We start from the raw sequence: 24,888 nt of genomic DNA, 5'->3' as shown, positions 1-24,888 counted from the left end.
ACAATCTATCTTAGAATGATGATTCAATAATCAACACGCTAAGGATAAGATTATTGTCCATTATATACCAAGCAACAAGGTTGCTAGGAGTATTGATTTCACACATCACATTTTACTTGTCGGCATTCCGGTTACAACAACACTGAACCGAGGAATGAATAATGATGGCGAGAAGTATCACTGTATCAAGAGTTCATAGGAGGTTGTGCAATTCCTATGATATTCCTGACATAAAGAGGGCAATACTTCAGGGTAGAACAGAATCAAAAGCTGGATTGGCATTTTGATATGCGGAATACAACTGCTTTGACCCAATCCTAGATATGGATGAGGTACTGGAGTTTGTTTCTCCTACTCATTCCGGAATAGAATGGCTTGACGGATCACATGAATAATAGGCATCGATAACACCAATGCACAACTACTCTTGACCAACAATTGACAGACGAAGGTCAGATAACAGCTAAAGAGGGACAACTCAGAGGAACATATATCTTTCTGAGTTGTATATGCATAGATTAGTATGTCGAGCAAAGCTCAACATTTCTTCCGGATAACCCATGCAGAAAGGTAGAACAGGCAGAATCACAATTATGAATGGAGAACTCCTCAGGAGTACTCTAATGGTGATCTTTTGGTTCAAAGAACTTCTGCCTTAATGGTTTATGGTATTTGGAAGAAGGAAATACCACGGACCTCGAGGACTATCGCAAAGGTTACTAATATCTTAAGGGAACTAGCAAATACTAACAACATGAAGTAGGGTGAATCTCGGGTTAAAAAACCCAGGAACAGAATACCTACTAACTAAATGGCATCACGGGATGCTTTCGAGAATGATGGCCAGAATCATCACACTGGGAACACAAGACATGGCTAGATTACTAGGTGATCCTCTAAGACACCTAGGGTCATAATACTAGCTCCAGCCTATATGTCGAGGCAACAGAGTGCCTCAACTCACCGATTAGTGTGGTTAATCTGGCCCAAAAGGATATCAGAAATGGAAAGAAAGGATTTGCAAATGCATTAGACTATTTAGAGACCTGGGATGACTCGGACAGCATAACGGCTATAAATGCTCATAATTATTTGAGACATCCTGCAAAATGGTGGCATAACCACTTAACAACATCATATCAAGGTTCTGGTGCTAGCTATGAACATATCAAAGTAGTAGGAACTGAACTGAGGCTTGAACTCAACAATCCTAGGCAACTACGGTTTAGTAACACGTCATCCTGAGAGATAGAAGAGAAGCCTAGTTCTTAACCCCGTAGAAAAGATAAGATGACTCAGATCAGAAGGTCATGAGGATAAGGAGTAAAAAGAGCCTTACATTTCCATCCACAAACAATTCCCTTATATAACTAAAGCATTTCTAGACACAACTTCGACCAGCTTGGCTTGGTAATCCTACAGTCAGCCAGGCTCTGATACCAAAACTGTCAAGACCCCGATTCCAAGTCACATCGATCTAACCAGTAACACCTCATATCACTTTGCGGCCTCACGCACGGTATTCCCACGGGTGTCGCCTTACCATGGCCCGGGTCCGTTTGCGCCTTTTGGCTCACGTATATGATAGTGTTGCTAGCATCCATATGACAGAGAACCCGAGCCGACATGACTAGTCGTGAACCCAAGGTGGCACTAACTTACGGGGACAGGCATACATGAATCAACATCGAGCATGTCGGTCAGCAGCGTGTGAACCCGGGCTGTAGCACTGGGCTAACAGGACTCCAGTGAACTGGGCTATAGCAGGCTAGGCAGGACTTTGGATGTCACCGCGTGACATTTCCCCGAAGGGACAGACACAGGAACGAAGTGAGTCACATGCCGGCCAGTCAAGTGTTCTGGAGCAGTAGTGCTGGGCTAGCAGGACTCCGGTGAACCGGGCTGTAGCGGACTACTATGGCTCATGGAAGCACAAGACTACATTTCCCCATAAGAGAGGCTACCAAGGATAAACAACTAGGTTGTCGGATCCCACACATACCAAGCATTTCAATCATACACACAATATGCTCAATATGTGCAATACAACATGGCATCACAACAAGACTCTACGACTCAGAGTATTTATTCATTAGGCTCCGAGGAGCGAGATATTACAAACATGGGTCTCATGACCCAACAATCATAGCATACAATCAAAGCACATGCGGAAGCTTAACATGTCTGAGTACAGACATCTATAAATGAAAAAGGCTGAGAAGCCTGACTATCTACCAGATCCTGCCGAGGGCACAAGATCGTAGCTGAGGTATCAAACTAAACGTCGAAGTCCACACGGAACTACTAGCGAGACTGACGTCTCTGCAAAACATAAATAGGCAAACGTGAGTACAAATGTACCCAGCAAGACTTACATCAGAACTATCTACATATGCATCGGTATCAACAAAGGGGTGGTGGAGTTTAACTGCAGCAAGCCAGCCTTGACTCGGTGGCTATCCTGAACTACGACTGCAAGTAACTCTTTTGAGGAGGCGCACACGAGTCCACATATTCACCATACCAATACACCACTATGGATCCGCTCCCGTCTCCCTACGAGAACGCCATCCATAGCACTCACGCTTATCTTGCGCATTTTAGAGTATCCACTTTCACTTGTCTATGAACTATGCAAGGGGTCCAAGTTTCCATATCCGAGGAATCCGGCTATTCGAATAGATAATGATAACCCTGCAGGGGTGTACTTCTTCACACACGCTCTCGCCACTTACCACCATGTACACGTCGTGTATCTCGGCAACCTTCAAGCGGAAGCCTGGCGAGGGAGTCGGCCACGACCTGACTAACCAACAAGTCTCTAGTCCAGGTTTATCGCCTATTCGGGTTCCATCCGCAAGGAGATCCGGCCGAGGTGTCGCTCACGGCCCCAAACGATGTGTACAGGGTTCCCAAGCCCACCATCCGGGTGCCACTTGGTACACCGGGCCACTGTGCCTAGTCTGTCCCAAGCCCACCTGTACTGGGTGCCACTTGGTAGACTACTAACACTACCTACAAACACCAGAAACTAGTTGCAACTCCTGGAGAAAGATTGAGTTGATTAATAAGTCGAGAGAGCATGGAGCGCCCGGAGCCCAATTTGTGGTAGTAACTGTTCATGGATCACAAACACAGAACTCAGTTCCCGAGGACGGCTGAAATGAGACAACCCACCATGTACTCCTACATGGCCTCTCACCGCTACCTTTACCAAATCGTGTTCACACACTTAGCTCTCAACAATAGGACATGTTCACAACTTTCCAATTCATCCCCGATGAATCAGACCTGACACAACTCTAAGCAATAGCAGACATGAGAAACAAGCATGAATGAGTAGGCACATCGGGGCTCAAACAACTCCTACTCATGCTAGTGAGTTTCATCTATTTACTGTGGTAATGACAAGTCATGCAGAGGAAAAGGGGTTCAGCTATCGCAGCATGTAACAGTTGAATCGATGTTGTCCTAATGCAGTAAAAGAGGGCAGGAGCGAGAGAGTGGGATTGTATCGGAATGAACAAGGGGGTTTCGCTTGCCTGGCACGTCTGAAGATAGCATTGAGTCTTCATCAGTGTCAATGATCACAACGTCGCAACAACGTCTACCGAGGGGGAACAACACCGGCAATAGAGAAGAAACACGATCAATGCAATGCACAATATGATGGATGATCATTACATGGCAATATGATGTGATTTGGGCTAATGCAACAGAAAGTCATTTTAATTGAAGTGGATTCAAAACTACATCAAATTCCAACTCCAAACCTATTATGTTTGCCCTAATCATGTTTCATCCTGAACAGTGAGGTTAACTTGCTCAAACATGCAAGAAAATGGTACAGATGGATAGATTGGATTTTTCTGATCATTTTTCATATATAAATTATTTATTTGGAGTTACGGTTGAATTTCTATGATTTTTTGAAGTTTTGGGCATTTTTTGGAATTTCCAAAACATTTAGAATTAGAAATAATCCAGGAAAATGATTACTGCGTCATCAATGCGTCATGCTGACATCAGCTAGTCAACAACGTCAGCCCAGATCAAACCTGACGTGTGGGGTCCACACGTCAGTGACATGGGGACTAATCCCGGTCAAAACCAGCGCTAACTGGGTTTGACCCCGTGGTGGAGCCCACTGTCAGTGCCTGTGAGGTGGCTAATTAAGGGATTAGCCTCTAATGACGGAGCCACGTCATCGTCGCCGGATTAAGCGCCAGCGACCATCTCTCGCGGCAGAGGCTCGCCGGAGTTGCTTGGGCTCGCGCTATAGGCGGCCGTTTGCGACGCGGTTGGTCTCTACGGCGAGCTGAAGCTCGCACGCATCTGATGAAGCAGGCAGGCAGAGCTGCGGTGGTCTGTGGTGACAGGAGCAGCGAGTGAAGAGAGGGTTGTGCTGGGTTCCTGGGCACTCCAGGGGCACGCTAGGCAGCGCAGGGCATCTAGAGGAGCTCGGCAGCAGTGTGCCCATCGGCCATGGCGGACGGTGGTGCGGGAGCTCGGTGAGCAGCGGCTACGGGACGACCTAGAGGAAGGGGACGTGGGGGTAAAAGGAGAGAAGCTCACGACGAGGTGAAAGGTGTAGACGGCGGGGCCGGGGACGACGCGGGTGGCGCGAGTCGGCGCCGGCGATCTCGATGGCCCGAGGTAGAAGACGACGATGTTGAGGGTGTTGCTGTGCTTCCCAGCTCACGTGGCTCGGTGGGGTATATGGGGACGGCGTGGCGGAGCTCCCGAGCACGTTGGATGGGCGAGGGAGGGAAAGTGGCCGTGGCAACAGCGAGCGGCGGCGACGGGCATGCTCGGCCATGGGGGGAAATCAGAGGAGCGAGGGGGAGGGAGGTCTAGAGAGCGAGGGAGAAGTGAGAGGGGGTTGGGGAGGTGGCGTGGCACTCGTGGAGGCGTCTAGGCCCTTGACGGCCAGCAGGAGCTGGCGAGGCGCGTGCCAGCGCGCCACGGCCATGCGCTCCTGTCCTCCTGGCGGGAGGTAGCAGGTGACTGGCAGGGGCCAGTGGGCTGGGCCTGCCTACTGGGTACTGCTACAGGTAGGTGGCCCAGGTTAGTTCCATCTCCATCTACTCTTTTTTTGTTCTCTATTTTCTTTTATTCTGTTCTGAATTAGTAAAAATACTAATCCATTTTGTAAAATCCTGAAAATAATGGTGGTCAGTGTTTGGATTATTTCCAACAACCCAAAACTAGTTTCAGAATTATTAGAGCATTTAAAAAATATTTATAGGATTTAAATGCTCCAATTCAAATACGATACGAGTTAATTCAAAGATCCAGAATGGCCTAGAAATATGTGCATCATTCTTTTGGAAGAGGTTCTAGACAAATTCAAAAATGATGGGCATTTATGAAGGGCATTTTGGGTTCATTGAAAATATATTTTTTTTTTGATCCTAGTTGCATTTCATTTGGTGCTAGGGTTTGGACATCCCCATTTCAGGTTTAAGAAAATTTAAACATGATGCAACAACCAAGACTAAACCACAACAAGGCTGAAGCTAGGGCTGTGACATTCGGACCAACACTTAAAGAAGCACTGGCCCGGGGGGGTTAAAATAAAGATGACCCTCAGGAGCGCGACTCCCAAGGAAAAAGTATAGTTGGTGGTGAGGCAAATGGTAAAACCAAGGTTGGGCCTTGCTGGAGGAGTTTTATTCAAAGCGAACTGTCAAGGGGTTCCCATAACACCCAACCGCGTAAGGAACGCAAAATCAAGGAACGTAACACTGGTATGACACAAACTAGGGCGGCAAGAGTGGAACAAAACACCAGGCATACGGCCGAGCCTTCCACCCTTTACCAAGTATAGAGATGCATTAATTAAATTAGATACATTGTGATATCCCAACATATCCATGTTCCAACATGGAACAAGCTTCATCCTCACCTGCAATTAGCAACTATATAAGAGGGGCTGAGCAAAGGCGGTAACATAGCCAAGCAACGATTTTCTAGCAAAGGTGGGTTGGAGGCTTGACATGGCAATATGGGAGGCATGATATAGCAGGTGGTAGGTAGCGCGACATAGCAATAGAGCGAGCAACTAGCAAAGCAAAGATAGAAGTGATTTCCAGGGTATGGTCTTCTTGCCTGAGATCCCGCAAGGAAGAAGAACGAGTCCATGAAGAAGACAAATGGATGAAATCGAACGAATCCTCACAAACGCGACGTTATCGGAACTAACCCGAAGAAGCAACACCGGAAAGAAGCAAACAACATATTAAACAACCATCACATAAGCATGGCATGATGCACAACCAAGTATGATGCATGTCCAGTTTAATGAGGCATGGCATGGCAAAGTGCATAAAGAATACTACAAATTAAGTGGAGCTCAATATGCCACGAGTTGCATATTGACGGAACACCACATGACTTATTTACTTCTCTCCCATTTATGTACCCAATAATATTAAATGTTGTTAAACGTGGCAAGAGGTGAAGCATAATTAAACTAACTATCTAGTCAAGTTTAAATGAGGCTGGAAATAATAAACAACAATTCCGGAAAATCCTCATGTGCATATTTTAGATTTGGTGCTGTTCTTCCCTAAACAATACTTTAGAGTTGTTAAACATGCAAAGTAATGCCACCATGTTAAACTAGGCATTTTTCTACCCCATTTACATATAAAGATTGTTAAGTTTGGAGCTACAGTTATTTAGATATGAAATAAAACATTTTAACATGGCATTTAAGAAAATTAATGCACACAACACTTTACACATTTAAACATAGATGAAAGTTGGATATTATGAAACTAGACAAAATTCTAAGCATTTTACATATAAAGTTTGTTTTAATCCGATGCACGGTTTGTGAGTTATTATATGCATGAACTCTAGGGAATTTTCTGCAAAATAGCGTTCCCTGAAAAAAATAGACAAATTGCTGCGTAGGGAAAAAAATAAGCCACGGGCCGAAACTGCTGGGCCAAAGTGCACAGGAGAGGGGCGGCTCACCCATGGGCCATGGCCCAGGTCGGTGGAGCAGAGGCAGGCCGGCTGATCTGGGCCGGCTCACTGGAGTGGTGCGGTTGGGCCTCGCGAGCGGGCGCGATCCTCTGGTCAACGCGTGCGCTGGAAGCAGACGCTCGGGGTCCTGGACAAAGCAGAGGAACACAGCAGCAGGGCGAACTCCAGTGGCCGAGGAGAAGGTGACCGGCGGCGCTTGGGACCAGCGGGAGACGACGAAGGCAAGGGGGGATCCGGCCGGATCCAAGGCGGAGCGACCGGATCAGTGGAACGGTGGACTTGGAGCTCCAGGCGTCGGCGTTCATGGCGGCTTGCTCCTTCGATCTGGAGCATGGAAGCAGAGGCGGGGCGACGGACATGGAGGGGCGACGGCTTGGGGACATCCGGCGGCGGCCTGGTGTAGTTCGGGCGTAGAGGAGCTGAGGCCTCGGGAGGGTTCGAGCGAAGGGAGGAGCGGGCAGCGGCGCAGTTTGGCGCAGATGCGCTGCGTCAGCGGCGGTCGGCCCGGGGCGGGCCCGATCTGGGTTCTGCGGGCCGCGGGAGGTGGAGGGAGACAAGGGCTGAGGTGGCGCGCGGTGGTAGGCTGCACCCAGCGCAGATGGCGGCGGGGGCGAATGGTGGCGCGCCAAGTGGCGGCAGTGGGTTAGGCCGGCGCGGAATGCGAGGTGGAGGTGGGAGGAGGCTGGCGGCGCGCTGATTTTGAGGAGGGAGTTGTCTGCTGCCAAAAATGGAAGGGGAGGCTTCCTTTTATAGGCAGGGTTAGGGTTTGAGGGGTTAGGAGGGGTTTTTGGACCGTGCGATCGCCATCGGACGGCTCCGGACGCGAGAAGGGATAGGTTGAGCCTAGTGGGCTGTGTAGAGGGCCATGGACTGAGAGGAGAGAAGAGAAGTGCAGCCCGACAACAGTTTCCGAAGACCAAAAACGCCTGACGTTAGACAGACTATAATGCCGCTATAGTTATCCGTTGGGGCATCAAACGGACTCCGAATGCGATGAAACTTGGCAGGCGACCTACGAACAACATAACAAGACCACAGGCCAACTCTCATCCCATTCCGAGAACATTTTCCGGCCACTTATAAAATAATATTTCGGACATGCCCCGGGCGCGTGCAAGTGTGTTTGGGCTCAGAACGGACAACGGAAAGAATTGGGGAACCCGGACTGATGCAAGTTTGAAAACATGATTATGCAATGCGGATGATGACATGGCAAGAATGCAACACGCAAACAAATGACAAGGCAACAACAGAGAATAACTGGAAGACACCTGGCGCAACGGTCTCGGGGCATCACAACACTCCACCACTACAAGAGGATCTCGTCTCGAGATCTAGGATGGCACCGGAGGGAAACAGAAGAGGAAGATAAGAGGTAAACTAAGTTGCTTCTTCGACAAACGAGTGATACCAAAGAACCCTGAGAGGTTAAACCATTGAAAGAAGTATACAATGGAGATGAACGAGATTGCGAACACTCCGTTAGATAAGAGAAACATGGGACACGACAAGATCCAAGAAGTTGTATGACAGATAGATATTGAAACCACTTCGGTTAAAACACGCGATACAGAAGATATGATTTATACAATTTGGGCAGCACTCCGACTGAAAATGGAAGGAATTAGAATCATGAACTCTACAAGATGAGAGGATACTAGATGAAATCAACAACACACTGCCTCCATAACAATTGAAAGAATGGCACAAGGGGTAAGAAAGATCTCATACAACACTCCAGTTGAGAAGGGAGGCAAAACTTGACAAAATGGGAGAACTTGAAAAGAGGGCACGATGATCCGGTTGAATGGATAAGCAAAGGAAAGAACATGATCTTTGCCAAAAAATGAGATAATGGTCGAAGAGAGCAACATCACAATGACTCCGGAAGAAAGAATAGAAGGTCGATCGTTGGAGCAAAAGAACGGAGAAGAAAATGACAACTTCTACCACAAATGAGTTTGGAAAGCACCGTTCCAAGAAGGTTATAACGGAGTTGTTGGGAACAAACAACTAAAAGAGTAAGCTTGTTGTGGGCTTATGGAAAACATCTCGAAATCTTGAGGTGAAATTCTACCACTAACGAAAAACAATAGATTGGATTGATATGAACTAGGAGACGAGAAACTTATTTCACCGGCAGGATAAATGAAGAACTTGGGTCATTTATGAGCACCATAAATAGCAACAAGGGAAAGCTTTAGGTGAAATATAACCCAAGATAACTCCACTGAAGAGATGGATGGGTTGCAAAGGAACTCATGAACGAATTGAAAATGATGGGTTTAAAATATGTCATTCCGGACAACTTATGAATCATGAAACACGAAGTGAAATTGTCAACAATGACATAACACCATCTCAAAAGATAAGGTAGAAAGAATTGCACTTCGAAATGCAAGATGAAGAATGTTTGAACTCCTCAAAACAAAGCATGTGTTGAGCACCATGTTAATTTGAGAGTATAGCTTCGCGGATCTTAACTTTGAGAGAAATCTTGAAGAACAGTTGAAGAATGAAATGAATCCTTGACGAACAACCATGTAGAGACTCTCAAAGAACTCTGGATAGATAAAAAGAAGGTCGCAAGGAAAAGAAGCTTGAAAAGAATAAGATGAACCTTGTAATGATTAAATGGAGCTTCGCGATGATATAACCGAGAAAAACTTGGAACTCCAGAAAGAAAGATGAACAAATGAAATCAAGAATTTTGATGAACCTCCAGAATAAGGAATTGAATCATTTGGATGAAACAAGAATAAGAATTACATTATGCTTATTCTTCACCAATTTAAATTGATGGCAAGCAATGGATTTGGCATACTACTTATTCTCGTAGAAAGGATTAAGATAGATATAGCGCAAACTTGAAGAGGCCTTCGATGAACCACCAGTAGGATTGAAACAACGAATAAATTGTTATGATAACCAAGGAAGAGAACTCTTGAACGAACCACCGAAAAAATTGAAAACGAACAAAGAAAAGATAGCGAAACACCGAGAGGAATTATAAAATAAACGAAGATACTTGAGAGAATTTATATGCAAGTGAATGAAGAGATGCCGAGCTGATTAGAGGATATTTGAACGATGCACCGGAAGAATTCAAGAACTAGAGCTGAAAGCTGGAATGAGTAATTCTGAGATGATGGGCTCCGGAGAATCAAACTAAAAAGACTCCTGAACTGCTCCGGAAGGTTGAAAAGAATTCTCGCAATCGAAACCAATTATGAGAGGATGGATAAAGCTAGAACTATGAATCTACGAGAGAACAGACCAAGATTTAGAGGAAACACTTCTTTGGTCTTCAAAATACGAGAATGACGACGAGAAACACCATCAAGAATTGTCGAGACACTCCGGAATGATTAAAATAGGAAAGGTTAGCCAAAGATGAAAAGAATTTGAAAGTGATATTGGAGAAGGCAATTGGCTGATGAAAATTCATTCTTACATCAAACTTGGAAAAGAATTTGATGGTAATGTCGGGAAAATAGAAGAGTGAGGTAAGATCCTGGAAAAGGCGTGTGGGTTAGGGCCCACTAAAAAGGTACACTGTCTGAATGATTTAAAAGAGAAATTGCGTCGGTTGAATTAAATGGCATGAATGAGATAACAACCTCGAAATAGTTTGAACGGATTGATAGTGGAGACACAAATCTTCGGAGATATCTTCGGTACTACAGAACAAATGAATGGCGAGAAGTGGATGATTAAGAGGTGCACCGGCATAAGAAAGCATATGAAAGGGAGAAAGGGATATGGTCAACACCGAAAGCTTGAGTTGAACCCACCAGAGAAGAAAATGATAACAAAGAATGATAAACTTGAAGAACATCTTCATGAGAACCACTGGGTAAGAACATTGACAGAAAAGAATGGAGAGACTTCCCATCAATAAAAGGATACTTGATTAAGAAATCTGAATCCTTGAAGAAAAGGGTGGGAGGGCGGGAAAAACAAAGACAACTTGGGCAAATGGAAAGGATACCATTGACAAAACTTAGAGTTGATCTTGCGGATGTAGAAATAATCGGATCCACTTGAAGAGAAACACGCCGGTTGAAAAGGATTGACATGAAAATCTCAATTATGATGAAGGATTAGTATTCACATAGAAATATGAGAACACCGCTTAGGTAAGGTATGGAATCCACATCTGACTTCGAAGCAACTCGAATACCACAACTGAAAAACCAAAAACAAAGGATTGACTTGCAGAATAAGCCGAAAACAAACATATGATAGACCCCAAATCGTACCATGCGTCTGTTGGAAAGATATCCTAGGAGCTACTTGAATTCCCACTTATAAACTCCCGAAACTTTCTGGTTATGCAATCAGGTGTTGGGGATACAAGGGAAGCATAATATCTCACCCAAACTAACAATTCCTACATCCAGCTGTATCCATCCTTCAACACATAACCAAGAAACCTTTGGAAATCGTGTACCTCAACCTTCGAAAAGCATCCGTTATACAAGTTATGGAAATACTCCCGAACTCCCGCCCCAGTACTGGGTGGCGTCGAGGTTATCTCACCAACAACTGCATAAAAGAGATTTTCGATGTGGGCGAACTCAGGTATTCCAGAACTCCAACGATAAAATTATGACGACAATACCTTGGAGCTCAACTCCCCAGGACACTGCCACAACCCCTAAATGTCAGGAGGCACCAAGAACAATGTTCTTGTCACAAAACCATCGGAATGATTCCAAAATACCCGCGTGATCCTAAAAAAATTCATGAAATTTGAGGAGAGAAGAGTCAAAACTCTATGTCAGGAGGCCTCACCAGAGCGACGAAGGGACTAAGGAGTAAAAAGAATCCTACTCTCCAATATATATAATCCTAAGGCTCAAAACATTTTGTTCTAGACTCAACAACGTCAGTGATTCGATCAAGCAGGAGGCTCCTAAGTCGGGGAAGGCTCTGATTACCAACTTGTAACACCCACGATGCGGCTATATCTCCCATGTGTTGGGGGACGACTTAGAGGCACAGCCGCATGGTAGGTTGGTCGCAACAGGGGTAATATTCACACAATCCCATGTACTGAATAAGAAAGGGATAAAGAGTTGGCTTACAATCGCCACTTCACACAACATACATCATCCAGAATACAATCAAGGTCCGACTACGAAAACAAAATAAAAGAAGACAACCCCAAATGCTAGATCCCCGATCGTCCCAACTGGGCACCACTACTGATCATCCGGAAAAGACACATAGCAATGATCAAGATCTTCATTGAGCTCCCACTTGAGCTCGGTTGCATCACCTGCACTGGTTTGATCGGCACCTGCAACTGTTTGGAAGTATCTGTGAGCCACGAGGACTCGGCAATCTCACACCCGCGAGATCAAGAATATTTAAGCTCATGGGTAGGATAGGGTAATGAGGTGGAGCTGCAGCAAGCACTAGCATATATGGTGGCTAACTTACGCAAATAAGAGCGAGAAGAGAAGCAACGCAACGGTCGTGAACTACAAGTGATCAAAAAGTGATCCTGAAACTACTTACGTTCAAGCATAACACAAGAACCGTGTTCACTTCCCGGACTCCGCCGAGAAGAGACCATCATGGCTACACACGCGGTTGATTCATTTTAATTAAGTTAACTATCAAGTTCCCTACAACCGGATATTAACAAATTCCCATCTGCCACATAACCACGGGCACGGCACTCGAAAGTTTATACCGTGCAGGGGTGTCCCAAGTTAGCCCATCACAAGCTCTCACGGTCAATGAAGGATATTCCTTCTCCTAGGAAGACCCGATCAGAATCAGAATCCCGGTTACAAGACATTTCGACAATGGTAAAACAAGACCAGCAAGACTGCCCGGATGTGCCGACAAATCCCGATAGGAGCTGCACATATCTCGTTCTCAAGGCACACCGGATAAGCTAAGCGTACAGGTACCAACATAACCCAAGTTTCCAAGGGACGGTCCCGCCCGGTGCTCTGGTTCCGACCAACACTTAGAGAAGCCCTGGCCCAGGGGGGGTTAAAATAAAGATGACCCTCGGGAGTGCGACTCCCAAGGGAAAAGTATAGGTGGTGGTGAGGCAAATGGTTAAACTAAGGTTGGGCCTTGCTGGAGGAGTTTTATTCAAAGCGAACTGTCAAGGGGTTCCCATAACACCCAACCGCGTAAGGAATGCAAAATCAAGGAACATAACACCGGTATGACGGAAACTAGGGTGGCAAGAGTGGAACAAAACACCAGGCATAAGGCCGAGCCTTCCACCCTTTACCAAGTATATAGATTCATTAATTAAATAAGATATATTGTGATATCCCAACATATCCATGTTCCAACATGGAACATGCTTCATCTTCAGCTGCAAGAGGGAGAAGAGAAGCAAAGCACGGTCGTGAACTAGAAGTGATCAAGAAGTGATCCTGAAACTACTAACGTTCAAGCATAACACAAGAACCGTGTTCACTTCCGGACTCCGCCGGAAAGAGACCATCACGGCTACACACGCGGTTGATGCATTTTAATTAAGTTAGGTGTCAAGTTCTCTACAACTGGACATTAACAAATTCCAATCTACCCATAACCACAGGCACGACTTTCGAAAGTTCAAAACCCTGCTGGGGTGTCCCAACTTAGCCCATCACAAGCTCTCACGGTCAACGAAGGATATTCCTTCTCCCAGGACAGCCCGATCAGACTCAGAATCCCGGTTACAAGACATTTCGACAATGGTAAAACAAGACCAGCAAGACCGCCCGATGCGCCGACATCGCGATAGGAGCTGCACATAACTTGTTCTCAGGGCAACACCAGATTATCCAAGATTCCGGTAGGCCAGCCCAGAGTTGCCCCTGGTGGCCACCGGTGGCTGACAGGTTCGGACCAACACTTAGACAAGCACTGGCCCGAGGGGTTAAAATAAAGATGACCCTCGGGAGAGCGACTCCCAAGGGAAAAGTAGGTGGTGGCGAGGCAAATGGTAAAACCAAGGTTGGGCCTTGCTGGAAGAGTTTTATTCAAAGCGAACTGTCAAGGGGTCCCCATAACACCCAACCATGTAAGGAACGCAAAATCAAGGAACATAACACCGGTATGACGGAAATAGGGCGGCAAGAGTGGAACAAAACACCAGGCATAAGGCCGAGCCTTCCACCCTTTACCAAGTATATAGATGCATTAATATAAATAAGAGATATTGTGATATCCCAACATGTCCATTTTCCAACATGGAACAAACTTCATCTTCACCTGCAACTAGCAACGCTATAAGAGGGGCTGAGCAAAAGCGATAACATAGCCCAACAACGGTTTGCTAGGAAGGTGGGTTGGAGGCTTGACATGGCAATATGGGAGGAATGATATAACAGGTGGTAGGTAGCGCGACATAGGAATAGAGCGAGCAACTAGCAAAGCAAAGATAGAAGTGATTTCGAGGGTATGGTCATCTTGCATGTGATCCCACAAGGAAGAAGAACGAGTCCATGAAGAAGACAAACGGACGAAGTCGAACGAATCCTCACAAATGCAACGTTATTGGAACTAACCCGAAGAAGCAACACCGAAAAGAAGCAAACAACATAGTAAACAACCATCACATAAGCATGGCATGATGCACAACCAAGTATGATGCATGTCCGGTTTAATGAGGCATGGCATGGCAAAGTGCACATACAATACTACAAATTAAGTGGAGCTCAATATGCAATGAGTTGCATTTTGATGGAACACCACATGACTTATTTAGTTCTCTCCCGTTTATGTACCCAACAATATTAAATGTTGTTAAACGTGGCAGGAGGTGAAGCATAATTAAACTAACTACCTAGTCAAGTTTAAATGAGGCCGAAAATAACAAACAACTATTCCGGATAATCCTCATGTGCATATTTTAGATTTGGTACGGTTCTTCCCTAAACCATATTTTAGAGTTGTTGAACATGCAAAGTAAGGCCACCATGTTAAACTAGGCATTTTTCTACCCCATTGAGGGAGTGCTAGATTAGGGGGTATCCGGACAACCGGATTATATCCTTTGGCCAAACTGTTGGACTATGAAGATACAAGATTGAAGACTTCGTCCCGTGTCCGGATGGGACTCTCCTTGGAGTGGAAGGCAAGCTTGGCAATACGGATATGTAGATCTCCTTCCTTCTAATCGACTCTGTGTAACCATAGCCCCCTCCGGTGTCTATATAAACTGGAGGGTTTAGTCTGTAGGACAACATACAATCATACCATAGGCTAGCTTCTAGGGTTTAGCCTATCTGATCTCGTGGTAGATCAACTCTTGTACTACTCATATTATCGAGAATAATCAAGAAGGACGTAGGGTTTTACCTCCATCAAGAGGGCCCGAACCTGGGTAACACATCGTGTCCCCTGCCTCCTGTTACCATCCGCCTTAGAAGCACAGTTCGGGACCCCCTACCCGAGATCCGCCGGTTTTGACACCGACATCGGTGCTTTCATTGAGAGTTCCTCTATGTCGTCACCGTTACGCTTGATGGCTCCTTCGATCATCGATAGCGATGTAGTCCAGGGTGAGACTTTTCTCCCTGGATAGATCTTTGTATTCGGCGGCTTCGCACCGCGGGCCAACTCGCTTGGCCATCTGGAGAAGATCCAGAGTTACGCCCCTGGCCACCAGGTCAGGTTTGGAAGCATAAACTACACGGCCGACATCCGCGGAGACTTGATCTTCGACGGATTCGTGCCCCTGCCGGGTGCGCCGCACGGTCACGATGAGCACGATTTAGCTCTACCATCGGACAGTGTTCAGGAGACCACATCGGCAACCGCTCCGACCCTCAATTCGGAGCCAATTGCGCCATCCATGGACGGGTGGATAGACCCCGCCACGGAGGCCGTATTCTCAGCGGCGATCGAGCCGAGTATCGACCTTACCCTTCACGGGAGCCGTGATGCCGAACTACCGGATTCTTCCCTGGCCACGTACTCCGAACCGCCTGCGCCCGTGCCTATCGAATCTGAGTGGGCGCCGATCATGGAGTTCACCTTCGTGGATATCTTTCAGCACTCGCCCTTCAGTGACATACTGAACTCATTAAGGTCTCTCTCCCTGTCAGGAGAGTCCTGGCCGAACTATGTTCGGCAGGATTGGGATGTGGATGACGAAGAAATTTGCCGCCCACCCACCAACCACTTAGTAGCCACTGTCGACAATTTGACCGACATGCTCGACTTCGACTCCGAAGACATCGACGGTATGGAAGACGATGCGGGAGACAAAGAGGAACCACTGCCCATAGGGCACTGGACAGCTACCTCATCATATGATATATACATGGTGGACACACCCAAAGAAGGCAGTGGTGACGAGATAGCGGAGGATGACCCCTCCAAGAAGCGACCTGAGCGCCGACGTCAGCGGCGCCGCTCTAAGTCTTGCCAAAGCAAAAGCGGTAACACCGGCACAGGAGATAATAGAACTCCAAATAGTGCCGAGGACGACAACAATCCCCTCCAGCAAGATTTAGAGCAGGAGGATGGAGAAGTCAGCCCTCCCGAGAGAGCGGCATATGGAGAGGCGGAGGATGATAATTACATGCCTCCCTCCGAAGACGAGGCAAGCCTCGACGACGACGAATTTGTCATGCCGGAGGATCCCGCCAAGCAAGAGCGCTTCAAGTGCCGGCTTATAGCCACGGCAAATAGCCTTAAGAAAAAGCAGCAACAGCTTCAAGCTGATCAAGATTTGCTAGCTGACAGATGGACAGAAGTCCTTGCGGCCGAGGAATATGAACTCGACCGCCCCTCCAAGAGTTACCAAAGTGCAGGTTGCTACCCCGACCGGAGGAGGAAGCATTAAAACCTACGTCTCCAGCATATGACGCGGCTGATCGGCCACCTCGTGGCCACGATAGAGAGGCATTTCAGCCAAAAACTCAGCCTGCACCCCGACGCCACACAAATAAAAATGACAAGGCATAGGGAAACACGCTAGACCTGCGAGACGTAATTGGAGGACAAAGCAAAACACGCAAGATCGATCTACGGATCACGAGGGCATGCCACTACACGAGACGATAATCGTCACGCCGGATACAGTAAAAGTAAATCCAGCCGGGCCGAACACAGCGGACAAGACTCATTCGAGCTGCGTCGCGACATAGCCCACTACAGAGGCGCCGCACACCCCATATGCTTCACAGACGAAGTAATGGATCACCAAATCCCAGAGGGTTTCAAACCTGTAAATATCGAATCATACGATGGCACAACAGATCCTGCGGTATGGATCGAGGACTTCCTCCTGCACATCCACATGGCCCGCGGTGATGATCTACACGCCATCAAATACCGCCCACTCAAGCTCAAAGGACCAGCTCGGCATTGGCTCAACAGCCTGCCAGCAGAATCCATTGGCTGTTGGGAAGATCTGGAAGCCGCATTCCTCGACAACTTCCAGGGCACTTATGTGCGACCACCAGATGCCGATGACTTGAGCCACATAATTCAGCAGCCAGAGGACTCAGCCAGGCAATTCTGGACACGGTTCTTGACAAAAAAAATCAAATTGTCGACTGTCCGGATGCAGAGGCCCTAGCAGCTTTTAAGCACAACATCCGCGAGGAGTGGCTCGCCCGGCACCTTGGCCAGGAAAAGCCAAAATCTATGGCAGCCCTCACGACACTCATGACCCGCTTTTGCGCGGGAGAAGACAGCTGGCTGGCTCGCAGCAATAACATATCAAAGAACCACGGTACTTCAGATACCAAGGATAGCAATGGCAGGTCACGTCGCAACAAACATAAGCGCCGCGTCAATAGCGACAATACCGAGGATACAGCAGTCAATGCCGGATTCAGAGGCTCTAAACCCGGTCAGCGGAAAAAGCCATTCAAAATAAGCACTCCGGGCCCGTCCAATTTGAACCGTATACGCGATCGCTCGTGCCAAATACATGGCACCCCCGACAAGCCAGCCAACCACACCAACAGGGAATGTTGGGTGTTCAAGCAAGCCGGCAAGTTAAACGCCAAAAACAAAGATAAGGGGCTACATAGCGATGACGAGGAGGAGCCCCGGTAGCCGAACACTGGAGGGCAGAAGAGGTTCCCCCACAAGTGCGGACGGTGAACATGATATATGCAACCCACATCCCTAAGAGGGAGCGGAAGCATGCATTAAGGGATGTATATGTGTTGGAGCCAGTCGCCCCAAAGTTCAACCCATGGTCCTCCTGTCCAATCACCTTCGATCACAGGGACCATCCCACTAGTATCCGTCATGGTGGATTTGCCGCACTGGTCCTAGACCCAATCATCGACGGATTTCACCTCACTCGAGTCCTTATGGACGGCGGCAGCAGCCTGAACCTGCTTTATCCGGACACAGTGCGCAAAATGGGTATAGACCCCTCAAGGATCAAACCCACAAAAACGACCTTCAAAGGCGTCATACCAGGTGTAGAGGCCCATTGCACATGCTTAGTCACACTGGAAGTGGTCTTCGGATCCCCGGATAACTTCCGAAGCGAGGAGTTAATCTTCGATATAGTCCCGTTCCGCAGCGGCTATCATGCACTGCTCGGGTGAACCGCATTTGCGGGATTCAATGCGATAGCGCACTATGCATATCTCAAGCTCAAGATGCTAGGACCTTGGGGGGTCATCACAGTCAATGGAAACACCGAGCGCTCTCTCCGCACGGAGGAGCACACTGCAGCCCTCTCAGCAGAAGCGCAAAGCAGCCTCTTAAGGCAATCCACCAGTTCGGCGATTAAAGGCACGAACACCTTCAAGCATGCCCGGAGTAATCGGCAACAAGACCGCCTGGCACGTTCCGAGCTCGCATAGCAATGCGGCCCCCACCCTAGTACTAGCCAAACGACGAAATCCGTGCCACGCATACATAATTACGCATTGAAAATACCATGGGCATAGGTGGGGAGGGGGACACGACTACGGCATGCCCCAAGACGTGGCTCAACCGCACCAGGGGCTTCCCGCTTTGTTATTTTTCTCTCTTTCAGGACTTTAATCTCTGGAAACCTCGTCCAGCATTATGATTGCCGGACACACGATGCAACAACCAAGGAGGCAGAAAGCTACGTCGCACCACAAAACTCCCTGGTGGTCTCTAATAACGAGTGAAGTACTTGACTTAAATACCATTCCTCAGGTTGCCCTTGGAGGGGACATGTCAAATAGTCCTAATTTTTGCTTATCGCACTATTTGTATAATTCTGCTTCGACGCACCTTTTTGAATAAACAATGCATAGCACTAGACTATTACCGCATTCTCTATTCTTTCTTTATATATATATATATATATATATATATGTTCATTCATGACATTCAACACCCATACACTCTGGTATGGCCCATACGCCAGGGGCTTAAGCGTACCCAATAATATGGCGTGAGAAGTCCGAACACTTTTGACAGTGCGGAACCCCGAACTTATAGCATTATATGCATCAACTCCGAATCATGTCTTGGGTCAATAGTTGGGTTTACCCGGCTCCCATGTTTTGGTACCTTACGTTCCGCTATATCGGCTAAGGTAGCACTGGGAGAACTACTGCGATTGTGCCCCGGTTCATCTGGGCTAAACACCTCAGTATAGAAAGCTAAAACTGACTATCATGATAAGGCGAGAGCTGGTCGCTGTTCGAGAGGTTTCGAGTCCCTAAAGACTTATGCTGCTTAGAGCGAGGTGTCGGCTTTGTCCAGCTTAAGGCGTGTATAGCGCCCCGAATTCGGCCTTCCAAATACTAGGGGCTTCGCCAAAATTTAAAATTGTAGACTTCTATGGCTAAGTGAGAGTGATAAAGCATTATAGTCCGATTGCCTTGTTCGTTGTGCTGAGCACCTCCCTCGAAGGACACAACAATGGGAACAAGAGTGCTCAGATTTATCCCGAACACCCCAGCACTCGTGGCATGGGGGCAGAAGCCGACGACTAGCCATCTCTCAGATTTAATAAATAGCCGCATAGAAGGTAATATTTTAAATTCAAACAAGCGTTGCATAGCGCACATGAATAAGTTTTCATAATACAGGATCACATGAGCAAGTTCATTCAAAAATTACATCCTTCGCACACTCGTCCGCCACAAGACGGGCACCCTTCAGGACACCCTCATAATACATCTCAGGGTGGCGATGCTCCTTGCCCTATGGCGGCCCCTCCTTCACCAGCTTCTCGGCGTCCATCTTGGCCCAATGCACCTTCGCATGGGCAAAGGCCCGGCATGCACCTTCGATGCAGACGGACCGCTTTATGACCCCCAGCCGTGGGCAGGCATCCACAATCCGCCTCACCAGGACGAAGTAGCTATTGCGAAGGGAGTCGCCAGGCCACATCCAGACTATAAGGCCCCTCATGGCCTGTTCGGCTGCCTTGTGCAGCTCGACCAGTTGCTTCAGCTGGTCGCTCATAGGCATCGGATGTTCGGTCCCAGTATACTGAGACCAGAACAACTTCTCCGTTGAGCTTCCCTCCTCGGCCTGGTAATATTTCGCGGCATCCGACACGCTGCGGGGCAAATCTACGAATGCTCCTGGAGAGCTCCGGACTCAGGTAAGTAACAAGTAATTTACTTTCACAAGCTTGCTTTGCATATTGAATGCCTTACCCGCCGCTATCTTCCTCATCGCCTCAATTTCCTGGAGGGCCTTTTAGGCTTCAGCCTTGGCATGCTTTGTGCTCTCGAGGGCCGCGGCAAGCTCGGACTCTCACGTCTTCGAGTCAAGCTCCAAAGCCTCGTGCTTCTTCACGAGAGCCTGGAGCTCTTGCTGCACCTCGCCCACCCATGCCTCTTGTTTTTCCCGCTCGGTGCGCTCCTTGGCCGCTTTGTTTTCAGCCTTGGACAACGCTTGCATCAGGGTTGCCACTTCGGTCGTGGCCCCTGGCACATCCATGATGATCCTATCATTCCGCAACTTCATCTTTATATATATATATGGACAAGGCATTACTTACCTTTGTTCTCCTCGAGCTGCCTCTTGGCAAGGCCGAGCTCTTTCTCGGACCGCTCGAGGTTCTGCTTCAGTGCGGTGACCTCCGCAGTCAGTGTGGCAGAGGTCAGCAACGAAGCCTACATACGCATACAGACATACTTATATTAGACTCCTGCAGATATTATTTGATCCTCTATTCGGCTTTTCTTTGTGAACACCAAACAGAGCATCAGGGGCTACTGTCTATGCGGTAATATTTTTCCTATATTTTAAATACTTACCTCAAAGCCTGTTAGAAGGCTGGCACAGGCTTCAGTCAGTCCGCTCTTGGCGGACTAACCTTCTTGATCACTGCACTCATAATAGTGCGGTGCTCTTCGTCGATGGAAGCGCCGCGAAGCGCTCCCAACAGGTCGTCCGGTGCCTCTGGATGGACAGGGGTCACTGGCACAGACGGCTTGCCCCTCTTGGAAGGGGGACGCCTACCCGAGTCTGGAACCACTGGAGGTTCCGGCACGGTGTTCGGCTGACGGCCGAACTTGGAGCCCCTGGGAGCCTTGCTCCCTTTGCTCCTGGAGTCCGGAAGGTCGCCTTGAGGTGCCTCTAGGACTATCTCCCCCCGGTTCGGTGCCCCTTGAGAAAATACCTCGACATTGTCCGTAGGGCGAGGAGAGGAGGCGGATGGAAGTGGATTGCTATCCATATCTGACGAGTGCAAGGAACCGTCCGACGAAGATACGTCGATACAGGCTCGGGGCGGACTGCATGATCATATTCGACGTTAGGAGAAGCAGTGCAACAAAAGTATGCTATGAGTTACTCTGGTATCCGAATACATACGACTTCGCCAGGGGCTTGGCCCTGAGTAACCACTCGTCTTCGCCATCGGCGGTGGTGGTGGAACAGTCCGGAAGGAGAGTCCTTCCCTTCTTGGACCCTTCGGCCTCCCCGGTTGGGGCGGCTTTCCTTTTCTTGTATCCCCCTGCTGGAGGGGGAGAGTCTTCATCTTCCTCCTCCTCGTTTTCATGGGAGGAGTGCATCTCGGAGTTATCGGACGATGAGTCTGATACCACCTGGCGCCGGGAACTCTTTTGGGTTCCCTTGGGCCTTCTTCCTGGTCTCCTCCGGCACCTCATAACGAGCCGGAGTCCGCATCTCCGTCAGGAGAGCGTCCGCAGGGTCTTCGGGCAGAGGGGCTGGACAGTTAATCTACTCCGATATCTCCACTCAGTCCTGTCAAAGGCATGGGGGCTCAGACCCCGCACATGGTTAAGCTATGGGAAATAAATACCCTACCAGATGTACATAACATACCGGATTCACAGGGCGCTTCGCGCTTAGCCCGCGGTCCTCGGTAAGAGAAGGAGGGACCTCGACGCCCTTGAACAGCACTTTCCAGACGTCCTTATGCATCGTGTCCAAGAGCTCGCGTAGAGTATGGTGCTGGGCCGGGTCGAACTCCCATAAGTTGAAAGCCCGTTATTCACACAGGAGGATCCGGCAGAAGAGCATGACCCGGACTATGTTGACAAGCTTAAGTTTCTTGCTTATCATGTTCCGGATACACTTCTGGAGTCCGTCAAGCTCCACCAATGAACCCCAGGACAGGCCCTTCTCCTTCCAGGAAGTGAGCCGCGTGGGGATTCCGGATCGAAACTCGGGGGCCGCCACCCAGTTGGTGTCGCGCGGCTCGGTGATGTAGAACCACCCCGATTTCCACCCCTTTATGGTCTCCGCCGCATTCCGCTTGTTGGCCGCCTACTACCTTCGGCTTGATATTGAAGGTCTTCAGCCACAGGCCGAAGTGGGGCCGGATGCGGAGGAAAGCCCCGCACACGACGATGAACACCGAGATGTTGAGGATGAAATTCGGGTCCAGATCATGAAAGTCCAGACCGTAATAGAACATAAGGCCACGGACGAATGGATGGAGGGGAAACCCCAGTCCTCGGAAGAAGTGGGGGAGGAAAACCACCCTTTCTTGAGGTTCCGGGGTAGGGACGATCTGCTCCGCGGCTGGCAGCTGGTGCGCAATATCCGCGGCTAAGTATCCGGCCCAACGTAGTTTTTTGATGTGTCCCTCCGTGACGGAGGAGACCGTCCACTTGCCTCCCGCTCCGGACATGTTTGGAGAGAGTTGAGGAGAAGGATGTGGACTTGGGCGCTGGAGCTCGAGTGCGCGAGAATGGATGAGCAAGGAGGAAGAAGGCGTGGGTAGAAAAAGGTGAAACCTTATCCCTTTGTAAGGGCGGACAAAACTATGCGCCCCCACCAGCCTGGTAAAACTCGCTTACCCCCCAAGGGCCGTAATTGATGGCGCGGTTGGGTTACCCACGTCCGTATTGATGGGATTCCCATAATAAGTGGACACGATCTCTGCTTCGACAAGACGTGCCAAGGAAACTTCCTCGCGAAACACGCCGAGATAGGTTATGAAAAACGATTCGAATAAAGACCTGGTTGTGGTGTGATGTCACACTATGGGGTATGTCAGCAGATTAGATTTGTGTAAATATTATTCCCTCTACGGTGGTATGTGGAACTTATTTTGCAGAGCCGGACACGATCCTCATGTTCAAGATCTTCTATGAAGTATTCGGAGGAGGAACACGCCTTGCAATGCCGAACACAATCTGCGCGCCGGACTTATCATCATTGAAGCCTGGCTCAGGGGCTACTGAGGGAGTCCTGGATTAGGGGGTATCCGGACAGCCGGATTATATCCTTTGGCCGGATTGTTGGACTATGAAGATACAAGATTGAAGACTTCGTCCCGTATCCGGATGGGACTCTCCTTGGCGTGGAAGGCAAGCTTGGCAATATGGATATGTAGATCTCCTTCCTTGTAACCGACTCTTTGTAACCCTAGCCCCCTCCGTGTCTATATAAACCGGAGGGTTTAGTCCGTAGGACAACATACAATCATACCACAGGCTAGCTTCTAGGGTTTAGCCTCTCTGATCTCGTGCTAGATCAACTCTTGTACTACTCATATTATCGAGAATAATCAAGCAGGACGTAGGGTTTTACCTCCATCAAGAGGGCCCGAACCTGGGTAAAACATCGTGTCCCCTGCCTCCTGCTACCATCCGCCTTAGACGCATAGTTCGGGACCCCCTACCCGAGATCCGCCGGTTTTGACACCGACACCCATTTACATATATAGATTGTTAAGTTTGGAGCTACGGTTATTTAGATATGAAATAAAACATTTTAACATGGCATTTAAGAAAATTAATGCAAACAACAGTTTACACATTTTAAACATAGATGAAAGTTGGATATTATGAAACTAGACAAAATTCTAAGCATTTTACATATAAAGTTTGTTTTAATCCGATGCATGATTTGTGAGTTATTATATGCATGAACTCTAGGGTCTTTTCTACAAAACAACGTTCCCTACAAAAAATAGACAAATCGCTGCGCAGGGAAAAAAAATAAGCCACGGGCCGAAACTGCTGGGCCAAAGTGCACAGGAGAGGGGGTGGCTCACCCATGGGCCATGGCCTAGGTCGGTGGAGCAGAGGCAGGGCGACAGATCTGGGCCGGCTCGCTGGAATGGTGCGGCTGGGCCTCGCGAGCGGGCGTGATCCTCTGGTCAACGTGTGCGCTGGAAGCAGACGCTTGGGGTCCTGGACAAAGCAAAGGAACGCAGCAGTAGGGCGGACTCCAGCGGTCGAGGAGAAGGTGACCGGCGGCGCTCGGGACCATTGGGACATGGCGAAGGCAAGGGGGGATCCGGCCGGATCCAGGGCGGAGCGAGCGGATCAGTGCAACAGTGGACTTGGAGCTCCAGGCGTCGGTGTTCATGGCGGCTTGCTCCTTCGATCTGGAGCATGGAAGCAGAGGTGAGGCGATAGACTTGGAGGGGCGACAGCTTGGGGACGTTCGGCGGCGGCTTGGTGCAGTTCGGGCGTAGAGGAGCTGAGGCCTCGGGAGGGTTCGAGCGAAGGGAGGAGCGGGCAGCAGTGC

The sequence above is a fragment of the Triticum dicoccoides genome, chromosome 3A (assembly GCF_002162155.2).
Source record: "Triticum dicoccoides isolate Atlit2015 ecotype Zavitan chromosome 3A, WEW_v2.0, whole genome shotgun sequence".
NCBI lineage: Eukaryota > Viridiplantae > Streptophyta > Magnoliopsida > Poales > Poaceae > Triticum > Triticum dicoccoides.
The sequence above is the reverse complement of the archived record's forward strand: the minus strand, read 5'-3'. Positions refer to the sequence as shown.